Below are 15525 nucleotides of genomic sequence, written 5' to 3'. Positions count from 1 at the left end.
CCCTGAGAGAAGAGCAGGGAGCTCCCAGAACGTTGTTTTCCAAAGGACACTCAGTGACTGTAATGCATGACTGACGTGCAGTCCTGGCATCCCCCTCCCCTCACGCTAGGGAGCTAGGTCATTCATCTGTCATCTGTTGTCTTCAGTCAGGCTCATCAGAATTTATCCTCATGTGTCATTCGTTGCATTCTCTTTTATTTTGGTTAAGTCTACCTACTTTATTTTCATCTTTTCAAATAAACGTCATTTCTTTTTTTTAATTTAAATTTAATTTAAATTTCATTTCCTGTAATTTATCTACTTTACATCCCGATCAGAGCCCCCTCCCTCATCTCATCCTGGTCCCATCCCTCTCTCCCTCCTTTCCCCTCCTCTCATCCTCCAAAAGGGGGAGTCCTCCTCCCCTTTCACCGGACCCCAGCCTATCAAGTCTGCCTGTATCCTCTTCCTCTGTAACTTGGCAAAGCTGCACTTCCAAGGGAATAAACTTCATTTCTTAAGTCAACCTGTTAGAATAAATTTTTAGATGTCAAACTACCTCTAAGAAAATTTCTGTTCTACTTTATGTTTCCCATTTACCTTATTTCTACAATATTTTTTTTTTATCAAGTCTGGTGTCCAACCTCACAAAGTTAAAATAAAATGTGAACATGGGATTTTGCATTTTTATGTGCATTCCATATTTCGAAGTATTTTTAGGATGTCTTGACTATGTTGAAGCAAGGACATTGCACATATCTAAGAATTCATTTTTGTTTACCCCTCCCTCCCCACCGTGTATGTGCATGCGTGTGTTTGTTTGTGTGTGTGTGTGTGTGTGTGTATGTATGTGAACTTTTGTTTCCTGATCCGGCTGCCTGCTGCCCTGTCCCCCATCAGGATGGACTTTCCCTCTGAAGCTGTCAGGGAAGCTTTTCTAAGTTACCTTTGGTCATGGTGTTTTACCACCATGACATAAACTAGACTAGAACACGGAACACACACCGTGCTGATGGAGGTATGGCCCTAGCTCCTCTTTTTGTAATTATTTAGTTTTCTAAGCACAGAACACTCTGCTAACCATGGAGATGGTGTCCACAGGAAGCTGTGGCCATCACCTTATTATTCTGTATCACTGTCAATGGGTTCTGTCTGCCCATGCCTTCCTAGTGGTTCTCGCTTGCCCTCTGAGCCATTAGGTCTGTGTAACTGTCTGGAGTTGGAGGGGTGCTGTTCTGAGCAGCACTAGCATGAACTTCTCAAGCTCCAAGAGGGATACTGTGTTGGTAAGGAAGAACAAAGAAAACCCTAAAATACCTAACAAAGAGGGTTCTTTTAAAATTAGATTTTATTCCTCAAAAATTTTGATCAAAAACCTCCCAAGATGGGAAAGTAAGACATTGAACTATATTTAAAAAGTGCATGTTTCTTCAAAGTTGAAAAGAATACCTAATCCGTGTGGTTTTAAGCTCAGGTCATGGAGGAGCTCCAGAAAGAGCTGTGGACATCCCATGATATAAATCTTCACTACACAATGGTGAGCAAATAGGGACCAAGAAGTTCAACCACTCCTTCGTGAATAGCGGAAAACATGAGAATTAATTCAATACACTTAAAGTTCTCTGCAGCTTCACTCTCTCCAATTATCCCAAGTAGTACACGAGAAGGATAAGGATAGCCATGAGTGCTCGAAGGCCTCATGCAACACCATGTCTCCCACGGGTCATAGCGTCACAGTGCGGCTCAGCTGGCAAGTGCTATATCAAATCCACTATGACATTTCTACTTTAATTACATTTTAATTATGTTTTATTCAAGGAAAATGAGCATTAATTTGAGGATTGGCTTTCTAAAACAAACAGTCTTTACGTGGATAAGAAAACTCACGTTTTATATTGAGGTGGTAAGGCCCTCAAAATCGGATGAAACTATGACTTCATCAGACTGTCAGTATTTATTCTGAGGTACTGATTTATGGACATTGAGAACAGAACATTGATTAGAATTGCCTGTGCCAAATAAAACACCAACCGATCCTGGTTAAGCAAGTTCAAACGTCCCAGGGATCAGAGAAAGTCTTGTCCTTGATCACAAGCCATGGTCCGTGGATCAGTGACGCTGGTGAGGAGCAGGACCCGAGTCACAGCAGAACAGAGGCAGGTAGGTTAAATCAGAGCGGCTTTTCATCACAACAGGGGTAAGAGACCAGGCCTGCACACTGCCTACTCACGTTTCTTCTCAGCAGAGGCAAGATGCTTTGGGTCATGTTTCACTGTCCCAGTAGATCAATTCAATAGCCAAATGCTGTGGTTACATTTATTTAAGGTGCATTGGGAGTATAATTCTACTGTGGGCCTTGAGGGGGAATTGGTAATAGTTGGTGAACGGCACTGAGGTGAATACAGAGTGATATGCTACTCAAGAAAGTATCACTTCGCGCCATCAGGCATGCTGGTTAAATGCCTTTTAATACAAGAATTAATTACATTGTCATAAGTAGGAAAGTTGCATCATCGTGGTCCCTGCTGCCAGGGGCCGATTCAGTGTTAATCAAAGATTAATGACAAGGGAGAGGTTGATTGTTTTAATATTAAAAGCAGATCTATATTCATGTGATATGTTAATTCAAAGCTGCCATGAGGCAGATGCTGAAGATGGAATTAGACATCCAAGAGATGAATGGGAAAGGTGCAGGAGAAGGCAGGAAGAGCATATAGAATATGTAGATCAAACTGTAGGAGAAGAAGGTCCAAGGAGAGGTCTCAGGACGCAGGGCAGGCTGGGAATTCTGACAAAAGGTCTGGAGGCCACAGTCTCCTGAAGATGGTGAGTTTGTCTTTGTACTTCTGATATGCTTAGTCATTGGCTGAAAACATCACATGGTAAACACCAACACGGGGAGAAGATCCCATATTTATAAATTGAGCAACAGATAGCTAAACCAGGCAGCTACTCCCCTGCCAGCAGAAGATCCAAGTGATCACGTATGTTCATCCAAGAATATATAGGAATATAGTGTGTGTTCATATGTACGTTTCCTTAGAAATGTTCAACTAAAAAACAAAAAGGAAAGGAGTTTATACAATAGGAATAACTGTGGCACCTAAACAGAAGTCTCTGGGTGGTTGACACAGGAGTGGAATTCTCCAGGGAAGGAGTTAAAGGACTTGGGTTGGGGAAACATTCAGGTATAGACTGCAGAGTCATGTCATTGAAACACCGTGCCATTCAGTCTCTTGCCAGAACCCAACGTTGACACTCCCTACAGTCTGTGAGGAACTGTGTTTTGCCTTTGCTGTTCAGGAAGAACTCAATATTTACCGAGCAGAAAGAATGGGAAGACTTTTAAAATGCATTTTCAAATGTAGTCCTTCCTGAATCAAGGTCTCACCCACCTGGGTTCTCCAAATCTACTAAGAGCATTTTGTTGCTCTTGATCTGATATTTTATGGAACTTTTCTGTTCACAAAACCTAATACACAGGCTCTGCCTCATGTTTTTTTTTTTTCTTAATTGATCTTTATTTTAATTAAAAAATAGCACCATACAGTACCTTCATTTATATGTTTTTTTTTCCACAGTGGCGTGCTTATCTCTGTTATTTTTCTCCTTTGTGTTTATAATCTGACACGCTGTGTATATGAAACTTCTTTCTTTTTACCGAATCATTGCTTTCTTAATGGAACACAGGCCACAGGAGTATGGGATTAGCTGTTTGTTCATGTAGGCTTATAAAAGTTCCTCTGTATATGCTTAAAATAAATATTTAATGCAGTAATGATATTTTTTGTGCTTTGGCATACATTTTAAATTATACACTGTGGTACATATTTATGTATATTACAGGTCTGAATATACTATACAGATTCTGCATCTGTTTGTTTGTACACATATTTTTACACATTTATTTCATTTTGTATACACATATGTGCAGGTGCCAATGGAGGCATCGGCTCCAGGTATCCCTATAGGCGGACTGTAAGCTCTAGGCGGATTGTAAGCCAACCATCGTGGATGCTGGGACTGAACTTGGGTCTTCTGCAAGAAGAGAGTCATGTTCTTAACTGCTGAGCCATCTCAACAGATCCTGTTTATGTTCTTAAATAAGGATTTTTTTTACTCTTCTGATTTCAGGTTTAAAACTGTAACAATATCATGAGATGATTTAGATGTTTGATTTAGAGATATTGATAAATGATGTTCAATTACGTACTTTAATGATATAACAGTTTTTACAGTTCAAATCGCCATAAAAGAATTTTCCAGTAATTATTCATGGAATAGTAACATGAATGGAAGGATTTATTTACATAAGTCACCAGGCCTGTAAGGAAGGTGCTAAGCTAGTTGGTCCTTGCTCTATAGCACCATCTGCTGTGCATACATAGAACAACAGTGGACACATTCAACCTCGGCCACTAACAAGAACTCTAGAAGCTGCCTGATCCATTCACAGCTGTATAGGTAAGAAATCAGAGATGAGAAAAAGTGCATTCCTTGGCAGCTTGTCACATGCCTTTTTCTAAGCGGGACTGAACACAGAAAAACTATGTGTGAGTTCTGGAGTCAGGCTTAGTTTTGTCTTTTCATGCATGGCCTCTACATGATACCTTCTGAGAGCTGGGGATATTTGCATTGCATGATTGCTGTGAGACTATCTCCATCACCTGGCAAACAGCATGTCTAATTGTGCCGAGGAACTAGACGGCTGGCCCTTCCACAGCAAAGGCATTTTATCTCGAAGTTATTAGTGACACACGGCGAGTAAAGCAGTTGGTTCATACTAATTACCTAAGAAGTTCACATCGACTACATGGAAGATCGTGAAGGGGAATTGAGGCATCTCACACATTTCTCCCCGGTTAAACTGAAAGCTGTGCACTGTGGAGAGATGAACCTGTTTCATCTCTCTTCATTTGCTTCTTGAGGGCTCCTAACTGGTGACTGTGCCAGTGAATTTCACGCAAATCCTAATTTATAGGTCTAATATTACAGAATATTCACACCTATTGCTTTTGATTCAAGGTCAGTTTTCAAACAAAAGTTTAATTCTGTGTTTTTACCTTGATTTCTTTTGCAGCTCCTGACCAGTATTTTTGAAGTCCCTTCCTGTAAAGCACAGGTTCATAACAAATCCATCTTTGAAATGAGGGTGCCTATCCACCCGGGAGAATTCAGGCGTGGAGAATTTACATGGACGCTAGTGGTAAGGGTGAATGTTTTGTGTAACAACACACTTCCAAAACATGATGGCAATGAAGTGTTTTCTCATTTTTACAAAGCTTAGAGTGAAGGCAATCAGAAAAAAATTAAACACAATTTTTTTTTTCTCACTCATCGCCAGTGACAAATAATCTAGGTTTGCAGAGCCGAGGGTCAAAGGCAGCAAAAAAGAACAGTGGACGGAGGCTGGGAGCAGCTGAAGACATCACAGTGTGCGACATCACTCTTCATGGCATTTCTTTACATACAAACGACACCATTTTTGTTTTTCAGAACATTAATAGCTTCCTCACAGAGCCTAAGTTAAAGCTGGTGCATCACCTACGGACACAACAGGCAGAAGGAATGAATGGAGGAAGGTGACTACACAGTGGATCCTACCTCATAAAATGAAAAAAAGGGGGGGGGAGGATAAGTCATCAAAAATTAGCCTCACATCACATCTAGAACGGCTGTGAGGCTGTAGTGTTTTCTCACCTCTGTTCAGCTGAGAAATCCCTTGGGGCCCCACTAACTTAACAGCAATGTGACAGTTGTCTTAAGGGAGGGCCTTGCTATGCAGCCATGGCTGCTCTGAAACTCACCAGGAAGAGAAGGCTGCTCTTAGACTCATAGAGATCTACCTGATCCTCTTTCCCAAGGGCTGGGATTAAAGGTGTATGCCACTAACCATGGCAAATGTGATTTAAAAAATTCATCAATAAGGGAAACTGGGTAAATCCAAATCCAGCTATTTATCTCTTTGCTGCTATACACAATTTTATAACCTTAAATGCAAATATTCAACATGTTCTATTACGAAGTTTTTGAGTGACACGTTAAATAAAACACATACGCACACATTCAAATGACGTGCTTAATGGAAAAGCCAAACTCCTGAACAACACTCGGTGTCTGAGGTTTTTTTTTTTTTATCTTTTCCAGAAAATATTAACTCAGCCATCACTTCATAAGGAGCCAACAGCATGAACATGAAAATGATACATTTGTAATTTCTTAAATATCTCATGGCCAACTGCCAGTTTTCTACTTCAGATGCTTCACGATCTCCTTTCAGAGTTTTAAGCACAGCTAGCCAAATCTCAGTCCTCTGGATGCAGCAGCAACCCTCAGAGAGCCAAGAAAGGCATGCCATCCAGTCTGTGTCATAGCAGGAAGATGACGTCGCCATTAGCGCATCTGAGGCCATCACTGCCCCTAGAAATGTCCCGCTCTTCTCGTGCTTACTGGCCCCCAATGTAGAATACTGATGCTGCCTTGAAATCCTCGTGCGTGCGACAAGTTTGTCTTGACATCCTAACTGGCCACAAAGGATGGCTCTGGCTGTCTGAAGGGCTCTAAGCGAGGAGAGGAGGAGGCAATGGCAGCTTCCTTCTTTGAGAACTGTCATTTTGCTTTTTCTCACACGTTCGTTTGTTCCCTGTTACGGGGAGACTTTCGAGTTGGTGGGTTCCAAATCCCCGTTCTCGAGGTGCCTGTCACAGGCCCTGCAGTTCTTCAGCATTCCCTCCCACAGAGTATAGAGAATGTGTCCACAGATGTGTATTCCGGCTGTAATCACCTCCTGGTTCCTGAAGACTCGTTGTCAAGACTGAGGATGTATGTATGCTCTGCCTATCCCCCCCCCCCGCCAGTACAGTGGGAGAGAATAACAAGTAACAAATGGTGACGCAACAGTCGTCTCCATCTTCAGCCACGTGCAAGGAAGACTCAAGCCTCGACTTGCACGCATCCTTTCCAAAATTCTAAGGAGCTTCACAGTTTAGTGGCACAAAACCTTGGCTATGATTTTATCGAAGTATTATTGTTGAGAGCGGTGAAACATTCTTCTCCATGTATCTTTTCCTGATCACTTTCTGGCTTAATCGTATTATCAATCACAGTCACTTTTTATTGTCGCCGCCACCACCATTATCGTTTTTTATAGCTGCTGCTACTGCTCAGAATTCTAGGTAAAAATGAACTGGTTTAACTCAAAAGCCCTGTGCGAGAGGTTGTATTATTATGTGCAGATTGCAGATGGTCACAGAGCTAGTGGTGGTGGAGTCCAAACATGGGCGCTGGAGTAAGAGTCTTTAAGTTCGAAATCTATATCCCCTGTTAAGAGTGGTCACTGAAGACAGGTGTCCTAGCTCCCTGTAACTGTTTTCCTCTTCTGGAAAAATATCACATGTTGATGGACACACATTAGAGATGAAGACAGGCTGAGGAAGAGGAGGTCAGTTGGACTTACTGGAAAACATCTGTTATCCTAGCCTGTGCTGGGATTACCTGTGCTGTCATTTCACTATGCGTTCGTTATCAGAAGGTTTTTTTTTTATCTATGACCAAATTCAAATAATGAACGAAGGCCAGTGTTTGGGAAATCCACTATTTCTGATGGAAAGCAGATTTAAGGTAAAATTTAAAAGCTACCTACATATCAAAGACAGTGGTGTTTACACAAGAGGAAAATGGAATCAAGAGTTCCTACATTAGGGCTAGGGAGATGGCTCAGCAGGTCAGAGTGCTCACAGGTAAATCTTATGACTGGAGTTCTGTTTGTAGGGTCCTTGTGTAAAGGCAGATGTCGTGGTGTCTGCTTGCTGGACAGCTATCCTGGAGAATGCAGCATGGCAGGAGCAAAAACAGAGAGTGCATTTCAACGAGGCAGAAGGAGAGAACTGCCTGCCCAGGTTGTCCTTTGACCTTTGCATGCAGTCAGTGGAATACACACACACACACACACACACACACACACACACACACACACACACACTGGAGACACACACATAGACAAACAAATAATAATAAAGTAATTTTTAAAGCGAGTGTTCATTTTGTTTAGAAGAGATGTAGAATATGAAAACATCCTGTTGTCACCAAAATGCAGTACTTTTCCGACATGAAGTGACTTCCTTTTCAGGCCTCAACTTCACGCTTTCAGGTTAGAGAAGTCAGACTTGAGTGTGATGCTCTCTGAGGATAACAGGGGGACTGGACCGAAGAGATGGAAGATGCTTAAAACTCCCCACAAATATGGTTCAATGTGGAGATATTTCAAAATTTCTTTTAAAAGCAGAAGCAAAGAGGTCCTTTATCTTAGTTTTTGGTTTTGTCAGTCATGGTGTTAGTACATGGCTTTGGCTGTCCTGATACTCACCATGTAGACCAGGCTAGCCACAAATTCACCTGCCTCTGCCTCCCAAGTGCTGGGATTAAAGGTGTGCACCACCACACCTGGCCACGGAGGTTCTTTAGACAATGAACTAAGTAGATAGAAATTCTAGTAATTTCCTAGGAAGAATGTTTTTCAGCATGAGCTGGACAGTAGAAAATAGGAAAGACTGTCTTTGTCTTTGACTATTTTATTATAAGGCCTGTCGACATCAGCCATCACTTCACTTTGAAAATCCTCAGTGAAGAAAGCCAACAAAACTATGATCACTGATGGCACACAGACTTTCTTAGCTTACAAATCGAACACCACAGTCAACCAGCCAAGGAAGGTTCTTAGAGTTCAAACACAGGCCAAAGGAGGAAAACAAGGTTAGTGTTTGCAACCAGTTCACATAGAGAAGGGCAAGGCTCAGGATGACCCTTGTGGACTGATAATCTAACTTACAGGAATGGATTAAATTGAAAAAAAGCAAGTAGGAGAAATATTTACCCATAACTGATGGCTGAAAATGTTTAAATATTTTTTTAAGAAGTATGAGTGAGGTTGATGTGCAAGTACTTCACGTACAATAAACTCTTTGTCCTAGGAGCTGGCAGATACAGATGGAGTACCAGAGGCAAAACACACATTCACCTCTGGGCAGTGATCACAATTTCTTTTTGCCAGATTACTGGATGGATGCCACATTTTCAGGCTTTCTGTCTCTCTAGTACTTCCTGCAGGAATGCGGTCAAGGCTCCTTAGAGCCCCAAGGTTTCCTGACTGACATCCTGACGCAAATGGCTGTCTGCTCTATGCAGAAAGAAGCGAGGAAGGGACAATCTTTTATCTCAGGAATGAATCCGTTACCGGTTCTCAGGGTTATCAGGCCTCTAAAATTTTAGCCTGACCTTCTGGAAGATATTTTAATGTTAAGTCTCGATTCTGGAAGCCAAATAAATTGCCAAAAGTTATAAAATGATTAAGATGTACGGTGGAGACATGACGTAACCACTGATATTAAACTAAATCTGAAGGAATTTCAGAAAGCATTTTCTTTAAAGTGCTACATGACAATTGAACTATAGTCACCAAGATCAATCAGTGTCCTAGATACCCAACATCAATACACAGTTTTTCTGAAAATGGCAGGTGAGAGCGTGCATACTACCATACTTGTCTTACTGCCTTGTTCTGTACGTGCCTGTTTTCACTGAGGCACAATGACAGTTTCAATCTTCACACAGTCAGCCCTCAGAAAATGTTCACTGGTATAGCTGGTCTTGAGGTAGCACTATTCCTAATTGTCTGAGAAAGTGCCAGATTGATTTCCAAAGTGGCTGTAAAAGTTTACATTCCCACCAGCAATGGACAAGAGTTCCCCTTTCTTCACATCCTCTCCAGCATGTGTTGTCACTTGAGTTATTCATCTTAGCCACTCTGATGGGTGTAAGGTTAAATCTCAGGGTCATTTGATTTGCATTTCTCTGATGACTAAGGACATTGAGCATCTCTTTAAGTGTTTCTCTGCCATTCTATATTCCTCTACAGAGAATTCTCTGCTTAGCTCCGTACCCCATTTTTTAATTGGATTACTTGATTTGTTGCTTTTTAACTTTTTTATATATTCTGGATACTAGCCCTTTGTCAGATATAGGGTTGGGGAAGATCCTTTCCCAGTCTGTAGGCTGTTGTTTTGTTCTGATGACAGCGTCCTTTGCTTTACAGAAGCTTTTCAGTTTCATGAGGTTCCATTTATTGATTGTTGCTCTTAGAGCCTGTGCTGTTGGTGTTCTGTTCAGGAAGTTGTCTCCTGTTCCAATGAGGTCAAGGCTCTTCCCCACTTTTTCTTTTAACAGGTTTAGTGTGTCTAGTTTCACGTTGAGGTCTTTGATCCACTAGGACTTTAGTTTTGTGCAGGGTGGTAAATATAAATATAGATCTATTTGCATTTTTTCATGTAGACATCCATTTAGACCAACACCATTTGTTGAAGATGCTATCTTTTTTCCATTGTATTGTTTTGGCTTTTTTGTCAAAAATCAAGTATCCATAGTTGTGTGGGTTTATTTCTGGGTTTTCTATTCAATTCCATTGATCCACCAGTCTGTTTCTATGCCAGTACCATGTAGTTTTTATTACTATTGTTCTGTAGTACAGCTTGAGATCAGGGATGGAGATGCCTCCAGATGATCTGTTGCTGTACAGAATTGTTTTAGCAATTCTGTTTTTTTTTTTAACCACTCCTAGACATATATTTAAACAACAAGGATATTTGGTCAACCATGTTCGTAGCAGCTTTATTCGTAATAGCCAGGAGATGGACACACCCAAGATGTCCCTCAACTGAGGAGTGGATACAGAAATTGTGGTACACAATGGACTACTACTCAGCAATTAAAAACAAGGAAATCATGAAATTTTCACGCAAATGGTGGGAATTAGAAAAGATCATCCTGAGGGAGGTATCCCAGAAGCAGAAGACACACATGGTATATACTCACTTATAACTGGATATTAGACATATGATATAGGATAAACATACTAAAATCTGTACACCTAAAGAAGCTAAGCAAGAAGGAGGACCCTAGAGAAGATGATCAATCCTCATTCAGAAAGGCAAATGGGGTAGGCATTGGAAGAGGGAGAAAACAGGAAACAGGACAGGAGCCTACCACAGAGGGCCTCTGAAAGACTCCACCCAGCAGTATATTAAAGCAGATGCTAAGACTCACAGTCAAACTTTGAGCAGAGTTCAGGGAATGTTATGAAAGTAGGAGACATAAAGACTTAGAAGGGACAGGAGCTCCACAAGGAGAGCAACAGAACCAAAAAAACTGGGCCCAGAGTTATTTTCCGAGTCTGATACTTCAACTAAGGACCATGCGTGGGGATAACCTAGAACCCCTGCTCAGATGTAGCCCATGGCAGCTCAGTATCCAAGTGGGGTCCCTAGGAATGGGAACAGGGGCTGTCTATCCCTGAGGGGGCAGTAGCCTTACCAGGCCACAGAGGAAGACAATGAAGCCAGTCGTGATGAGACCTGATAGGCTAGAGTCAGATGGAAGGGGAGGAGAACCTACCCTCTCAGTGGACTGGGGGGGGGGCATGGGAGGAGAAGATGGAGGGAGGGTGAAATTGGGAGGGGATGAGGGAGGGGGCTACAGCTGGGATACACAGTGAATAAACTGGAATAAATAAAGAAAGAAATAGAAAGTGTTCACTGGATATCTGAATAAATTCATTCCTGACATGTATGGCACAAGTCATAAGATTAAAATTTTCAATCACTCTTAAAAGATTATGTTTTCCTGCTGAGAATGTTTTTTCCTGTGTTTTCCATTAATCTAACCTTTTGAAGGTCAGAGCTTTAGCATCATTAGTTTTCTTGACAACAAAATGACTGGAACCTTTTCCCTTGAGAGTGACCAAAATTTACTGATGGAAATTTTCCTGTTGTTGATTTTACAGGGCGGTTACTTGACATTAAACAGCCTTCTAAGTGCCATTATGTTAAAAAAGAATTAAAATGATGACAGTCGTTTCTTCAGATAGGATTTTTTTTTTAAATTTGTTTTAAAACCAATTAATAGAAAAATGTGAGTAATAGAAAAAAATGTCTAAACACTTTAATAATGATTGCTGGTTCCACGAGGCAGGGCTTACCCTCCTTTATTGCACAAAAAGGAATAACTAAGGAGCAAGTGAAGATATTTTCTCTTTCTTCTTACAAAAACACAACAAAATGAGGGAAAAAAAAAGGTGGAAGACACCCAAACCAGCTATAGTAGGAAATGCACAGTATAGTCAGGACTTAATGATTTGAATGCACAGATCCTTGCTTGACCACACTTACGGAGGGAAAATGAACTGGGAGCCCATGCAGTTTAAGGACACTGTTGTTGAAAGGCAGAATAACCAGGGGTAAAGACTTCACTGAACAAACTGTAGGTACAGCCTCATTTTGCTGGAAAACTACCACAGGCAGGGGATGCTATTTCATCGTCTGGGATGTAAGGATGCGAGAGAACTCCAGTGTTTCTTCTCTGAGACTGTCCAGCCAAGTACGGAGCTGTGCACTGTTAGAGCTATGCATTGTTCAGCTGAGTTTAACTTGACTGACGTTTATCCTGCGCTGCAGGACACATGCTGATTAAGGGAAGAGAGTTGTTATTTTAATCAGAATCTTTTGTTCTTAGTCTCACAATGGAGATAATTGTCAGTCACAACAACCCCACAGCAGCTCTTGGGTTACTTTGTGCTTGAGAACTTGCGTCTCTCTGTCTGTCTTTCTGTCTCTGTCCCTCTGCTCCTCTCTCTGCATGCCTACTGAATTTCCAGTGCTTTGCTTTCTGAGAAGCACCTACTGCCCCCTCAGGGATAGGTGATCAAAGAGCCAGCCCCTGTTCCCATTCCTAGGGACCCCACTTGGATACTGAGCTGCCATGGGCTACATCTGAGCAGGGGTTCTAGGTTATCCCCACGCATGGTCCTTAGTTGAAGTATCTCCTGCTCTCTCACCATCCTACACACAACCCTCATGCCTCCAGCGTGTCTTCAAAAGGAGTACAGCACAGGACTTATAGCTTTTCTTTGGCAGCTCGGTACATTTCCCAGAAATATGTCATTTTTAATGGTCTCCTTAGAGACACACTATATATTTTATTTTATTAAAAACTTTTATGTGTAAAGGAAAAGAGCTCATTATAATTGGTCCATTCAATTGAATGTGGCATAAGATTGGCAGATGTAACAAAGACACACTAAAATCTTTACTTAGAAAGTCAAATGTATGTCCATAAGTTATAGGAATGATGGCAATGAAGTAGTGAAAAATCCAGAAGAAAACCCTAAAGAACAAGAACCTGCCTTTTAGAAAACAAAGCATTAGTGCCCCATGTCTGGTCTTCATCCTCTGCAGTAATCCCATTGCTTCTCTCCTCTATAGAACCCAATACTGTTGGTTACATGGCTCATTGGCTCATGCTTGTCTCCTGAACATGGGTCAACTCACATTTTGCACAGGAGACTTCCAGCAAGAGTTAATTGCATTAATGAATAAAGAGATTAGAGCCACCCCATGCCACACAGCAGTCATGGTGAAAGGGTCATATTTTAATTCCTTTTAGTAGTCTGACATCAAAAAGCACAATTAATGTAAGTGTATTAAAGGGATGGATTGAATAAGAGCTAAGTATTGCTCTCTTTCCCCACCTCTCTCTTTCTCTCTGTGTATGTGTTTGTAAGACATACACAGATAATGAGGGAGGCAAGGACAAAGAAAAAGGGAGTTTGAAATATTCAGTGCAGAGAAGAGCAATGTGTGAAATCATTCCAAGTCATATTGAGCTTCCTAAATCTTTTATTTTTACTTTATGTATATTGGTGTTTTGTGTGCATGCATGTCTGTGAGAGTGTCAGTTATTGGAGTTACAGACAGTTGCAGGCTGCCATGTGGGTGCTGGGAATTGAACACAGGTCCTCTGGAAGAGCAGTTAGTGCTCTTAACCACTGAGCCATCTCTCCAGATGAGCTTCCTAAATCTTAACAATGATCTGGGTAAAGCAACCCACTTAGGACTGTGCAGGTACAAAGTCCTATGCAAATTTGAACTATTAGATAATCCTTAGGCCCTGGTGCAGAAAGCATTTGGTACTTGAGAGCTCTGAGTCACAGGGAGGACCACTTCACCTAGCGGGAATTCAAACAGGCCAAGTATAGAGAGCAGAGATGGTGAAACCTGCTGTGGAATCTAGCCGGGACTTGGACTACATTCAGACAGTGTGAGTGTTTGGGAGTGTTCTGGGGTTTTCAACATCAGACAGTTTTCTGAGTCAGGGAGAAGCCAGGTGTTACTCTGGGTGTATGTAGTGCGATAGTTACTATTAGTTGCAAACTTGACACAATGTAAAATCAACTGGAAGAGAGTCTCAGTAAAGGTGTTCTGAAGTCTATGGGAAGTAGTGCTTGATTCTGTTCATTGAGGCGGAAAGGCTTGCCTACTGTGGGTGACATCATTCCCTGGGTTTGGGCCCTGAAAGATATGAAAATAGAGAATGCTAGCTGAACTGTAGCAAGCACTCATGCATTCTCTGTGTTCTTTTTTTCCCATATTCTTTCCCCCCTCTTATTAAACATAGATTCTTTTCTCATACAATACAAGCTGATTATAGTTTCCCCTCCCTCTACTCCTCCCAGTTCCTCCATACCTCCTTTCCCATCCACTCCCTTTCTGTCTCTCATTAGAAAAGAACAGGATGCTAAGAGATAACAACAAAACATAGCAAGATAAAATACTAAGATAAAACAAACCCCATCATATCAAAGTTGGACAAGCCAGGCCAACAGAGAAATATAAGCGCCCCAAGAGAAGGAGCAAGAATCAGGGACCCATATGTTCACATTCAGGGTTCCCATAAAAGCATTAACTTAAAGCTGTAGTATAACATAACAGACCCGGTGCGTACCCTTTTAAAGTCTGTGATTTCTGTTTCAGTCCCTGGAAGTTTATGTGAACTTTGCTCAGTTGTTTTCGATGTCCTCGTTCTCCTGTGTCCTCCAACTGGTCTCCCCACTCTTTTGACCTCTTCTTCTGTGGGAATCCCTGAGCTCTGAAGGGAGGAATTTGATGATCTCTCTCCCTCTCTCTATCTCTCTGCTTTTGACTGTGAATTTGACTACCTGCTTCAAGTTCTAGCTGCCTTGCTTTCCCTATAGCTATGGATGGCAACCCAGAACTACAAACTAAATAAACCTTTCTTCCCCATGTTGTTCTGTCAAAGTATTTTATCATAATAACAAGAAAGAAAACAAGACACATAATTTCTAACAAACAAGATCCTTTTCCAGGGACATACATTAGCAGGGCTTCAGGGATAGGGAGGCAGTTCCGTCAGTAAACTGCTTGCCTTGCAAGCATGAGGACCTGAGTTTGATCCTCAGAGAATATACATAAAAACATCTCATGGGATGGCTTGCGCTTGCTACCCCAGCCCTAGAGAGGCAGAGAGAAGAGGAGCTCTAGGGCCTGGTGGCCAGCTAGTCTAACCTAATTGGTGTGCTTCAGGCCAATGAGAGACTTTGTTTCAAAGAAGGTAGATGACATCATTGAGAAGGACACCCAAGGTTACCACACCTACACACACACACACACACACACACACACACACACACACACACACACA

At 41.6% G+C, this 15525-nt stretch overlaps 1 protein-coding gene and 1 long non-coding RNA gene across 4 annotated transcripts in view; one reads left to right on the top strand and one right to left on the bottom strand.

Annotated features, from left to right (window-relative positions):
* The window catches only part of Dlgap1 (DLG associated protein 1), a 501333-nt gene that overhangs the window by 427883 nt on the left and 57925 nt on the right, over positions 1-15525 (bottom strand). The window lies entirely within an intron of this gene.
* On the top strand, positions 2083-5555 carry LOC129679207 (uncharacterized). The gene is made up of 3 exons (XR_008720528.1): positions 2083-2139; positions 5060-5185; positions 5476-5555. It is a non-coding gene; the product is annotated as an uncharacterized LOC129679207 (long non-coding RNA).

Source organism: Psammomys obesus, unplaced genomic scaffold (assembly GCF_907164565.1).
Source record: "Psammomys obesus unplaced genomic scaffold, mPsaObe1.curated_primary_1811, whole genome shotgun sequence".
Lineage (NCBI taxonomy): Eukaryota > Metazoa > Chordata > Mammalia > Rodentia > Muridae > Psammomys > Psammomys obesus.
This window is presented reverse-complemented; position numbering and strand designations above follow the sequence as displayed.